Source organism: Clarias gariepinus, chromosome 4 (genome assembly GCF_024256425.1).
Source record: "Clarias gariepinus isolate MV-2021 ecotype Netherlands chromosome 4, CGAR_prim_01v2, whole genome shotgun sequence".
NCBI lineage: Eukaryota > Metazoa > Chordata > Actinopteri > Siluriformes > Clariidae > Clarias > Clarias gariepinus.
The window spans coordinates 2,877,501-2,882,021 of NC_071103.1; positions in this window are offsets into that span (position 1 = coordinate 2,877,501).

Consider the following 4,521-nt stretch of genomic DNA (forward strand, 5'->3'; position numbering starts at 1 on the left):
AAAACAAGAAACCTCCAGAACTGGTTGCTGCTAAAACCCCGGCCATTTTGGTTCCGTCCCAAACGACAGAATTTGTCCATTCTTCTAAGCCAGCCCTTTTTCTTCCTCACTAGGGCATCAGTGCTTAAACAGCACAATTAACAGGAAAATCACTAATTTCGCACTAAACTCATCACTAGCATCTGGTTTTCAGCCGTCCTGAGAAGGTCTGAGGTGATTTCGGCTGCGTCCTAAATGCCAGGACTAGCTAGTGCACTTTCTACGTCGTCCCCTGGTTTGCTCTCTGGCCAAAGGTTATTACCTGAAGTGAAGTGTTTTGATTTGTCACTACAAAAAAAAAAAACCCAAACATGACAATTGGTGACTAGCGCTCGAACGCGTTGGCTTCATCCGACGGCTGATTTCTGTGGACCCACGAACTCATACTGGATCATCAGCCACGTTGGTTTCACCCTGAAAGCGAGAGAGATCTTGGCTAGTTAGGATTCTTAACGTTGGCTACATCTCAAATCTTGTTACTGTGTTTGTTCTTATTGCACCTCATCCGTTTAAATTCCACCCCGAACTCTGGGAGACTATCTGAGGTCGTCTCGGAAGGTCTCCGGCCATTTCGGCTCGAAGCTAAAACTCGAAAGGAATTCGTTTCTAACGATCGGACTGAACTCGGTCGTAAATAAAGCCACCTACAGAGTCCATGGTGTGTAATTTGAGACACAGCTAAGGGGAACTACAGGACATGAAAACACTGATCTAACACACACACACACACTCAGAGTGTGTATCCTGACACTGGGTTTTCCCCAATCCTGCGCACTATAAAAGCTTTACGTCACGATGTTAGCGAAGAGAGATAAACGGACGCCTTAATGCTCACTGACAGACCGTTAAAGCGAGCGAGATAAAGGGTCACTGCCCAAATATAGCCCCCTGAGGGCACACACTCACACTGCCCTTCCCTTCCTGCCCCCCTTCTCTCTCTCTTTCCCCTCTGTAAAAATAAACTGACCACGACGCTAAAATAAGCGGCTGAAACAATGAGTGGAGCTGTGTGGCATTCCTCCCCGGACTGTGACCCCTGTTACCGCTTGGGTGCGTTCGGGAACTGAGACGCATCCCAAAGCTCAGGTTTAAAAAAAAAAGCCCATAAAATAGTGGTTAGAGTGTGTTTCCTAAGACACATCTGTGTGTATTTTGGGGACGGACAGGTTTTTTGGAGGTTGAAACCTTTTAGGCCTGGATGTCTGTTCAGTCTGAAGAGGAGAACTGGACGCGTTGCGATCCCTCGCTCCACTATGAGCACTTGTGTCCATTTTATCTGAAGTTTATTCATGTGAGTCGTGTTTGGTCTGGCTCACTGCGAAAAACACAGTCATAGCTGGACTCTGTCCCAAATGCCAGAACACGCCAAGCACCGAGTTAGTAATTTTTTTTGTTGTTGTTTTTTGTTAATAGTCAGACTTAAACAAACATTACAATTCTCTAAGAACTTGCCTAGAGTTCGCACTGATTATTTTGACTCTGTCCCAAAACATAAACTTTACCCATAATGATTAGCTGTGTGGTGGTGGTGTTTTGTTTGGTATCCTGACTGTAGTTCATTTAGATTTTATACACAAAACTTAGACTTTGTAGGGTGCCTCATTTGTAATGCGCTTTATTTATAATTCCTGAGAACGTTTTGCAACCATGCAGAGTGTGGTCTACTGTTCGGATGCCCAGGGCCAAACTTTGTTTTGAGTTTAGGGAAAGATTTTATGTTTGTGTGTGTGTGTGTGTGTGTGTGTGTGTGTGTGTGTGTGTGTGTACAGTGCCTTGCATCCCCATTGAACTTTTCCACATTTCCAATAAAGCATAGAACATCTCACAGAGCACTGCCCAATTTATCATCTGAAAATGGAAAGAGTACGGCACAACTGCAAACCTACCAAGTCATGGACGTCCACCTAAACTGACAGGCCGGGCAAAGAGAGCATTAATTGGAGAAGCAGCCAAGAGGCCCATGGTAACTCTGGAGGAGCTGCAGAGATCCACAGCTCAGCTCAAAGAATCTGTCCACAGGACAACGTGACCTCCACAACGACTGGCCTTTATGGAAGAGTGGCAAGAAGGAAGCCACAAGAATTCCAGTTTGTAGTTTGTGACAAGTCATGTGGGGAGGACACAGAAAAGAAGAAGTTGCTCTGGTCAGATGAGCCCAAAATGTAATTTTTGCGCCATAATGCAAAATGTCAAGCGGAAAATTAACATTCTGCATGGTGGTGGCAGCATCATGTTGTGGGAGTGAGTTTCTTCAACACGGAAGCTGATGGAGATAAAGACAGAGCAATCTCAGAAGAAAGCCTTTTAGGGTCTGCAAGTGACAACATTGGGGGCGGCGCTTCACCTTCCAGCAGGACAACGACCCTAAACATACAGTCAGAGCTACAATGGAATGGTTTAGACCAAAGCATATTCAATGGTTAGTATGGCAGAGACAAAGTCCAGACATAAATCCAATTGAGAATCTTTGGCAAGACTAGAAAACTGCTGTTCATAGACCCCCTCCATCCAATCTGACTGAGCTTGAGCTATTTTGTGAGGAAGATTGGACAAAAATTGACTTCCAGCATGAACTTCCAGCCGCTTAACACACAGTACGACTGCACCACAATTCCTGCTATCAGTTATCACCCAAATGGGGATGGGTTCTCTGTTCAGTCTGGCTCCTCTCAAGATTTCTTCATATCGCTATCTCAGGGATTCATACACAGTTTTCACATTTCATACACATTTCAATAATTTTCTTTTGATTGTGTAAAGCTGCTTTGCGACAATGACAATTCTTTAAAGTGCTATACAAATAATATTTAATTAAATTGAATCAAAAAAAATTTACTCTATAGATGTGCAAAGCTGGTAGCTGGTAGAGGTGTACCCCCAAAAGACTCGCAGCTGTAATTGCAGTGAATGGTGGTTGTACAAAGTATCAACTCAGAGAAGCTGAAAAACGTATAATATTTAAATACTGAATGTATGTATACAGATATACACACACACACACCTTAAATGCCCTTGTAATCGCCTCGGTAGCTGAGATTCAAGTGCTAACAATTTTCGAGTGAAAGAACAGATGGCGATTTGAGACGGTGCACATTTTGAGGTTAAGTTGCTGATTTTTCTTTTTTTTTTTTTTTCTTTTTTAAACATCTGAGAAATATTTACAAGAGCAGGGCGTAAGCCAGGGAACGAACGAGTGATGAAGACGTAAAATACACATTTACAAGGAATGCAGAGAGAGAGAGAGAGACAAGGTGCAACGAGTTTATTCTGCTTGAGAGGAAAAGACCATGTTTACCAGCTCACACCCAGACAGTTTGGTGCCCTACATAGGGAACAGAACATCTCACGATTGAATCAATGGCTATAACTTGGCTTCTACTTTCACTCCTACTCCGTGCCAAACACCTAAATTCAGCAGTTCAGAATTTAACAGTCAGCCATTTTGGTTCTGTTCCAAACAAGAGAATCCACTCTAAGTTAGTGTCCTTCATATTAATAATAGTAATAATAACAACGTAATAATGGTTTTGTCCCAACAACAGAGGGATAGAGAGATCTATTTTTGACTCGGTTCCAAACACTAAATCAATGTGCGAATTCCTAACTAGTTAGTGTTTTAGAAGGGCACGTTCGTACTAGAAGGTTCATTTTGGCTCTGTCCTAAATGCTCAATAAAGTCCTTATGTACGAACACTTGTACATGGTAAATACTATTAAAAATTAGATCATAGGATCCAATCTGGGACACGACCTCAAGTTCTTATCTTCCCTTAATGCTGACGAATCTCCTTGTTACTGTTAGGGAAAAAAGACACGCTCTTGACTCCTACAGCATCATCAATCGTGCAAAGAGTATGACATCATGTCTAAGTCAGCACTTTCTCTTATCTAAAGCTCTACATTATCGGGTTCTTCCAGCAGTGCATTCACCCTTCTAACTGCTCGCTTTACAGAGAACCTTAATCTCTCTTTCATCACGTCTCCTGATCTCGCGCAGTGGGGCGTTTATTTACGCCATTGCTATCATCTGGTCTGTGATAAGAGCAAATAATCTGGGATTTTCCATACTTGCTGACTTATCTCCAACTTTCAAAATAATATTTATTTCAACAAGCTTAAGATGGATTTTTTTTTTTCAAGTTGGAGAAACCTGCTGACACTGGAGACTCCTTCCATAAATGGTAAATGCAGTAAGTGTGCCGTTGCAGGAAACGTTGCCAGATCAACGCTTATATACAGCATGTTTTTAAGAAACTTCTGATAACAATGGTACAAAATCTAAAGAGCATGCTGAAGGCAAACAGCTGTATGTCAGGTCTCCTTCGCTCCTTATTGTGCTGCTGTTTTAAAATCAGTGTTCAGATGTGTCTGGTCTAAATTGAGCTAACTGAGATAAGGCAGAGCTTCTTGTGATTGGGAATGAAAGTGATACGCTATCTTGAGCCACAAAAGGGCATCGTTTTTGACATGACTGAAATGCAA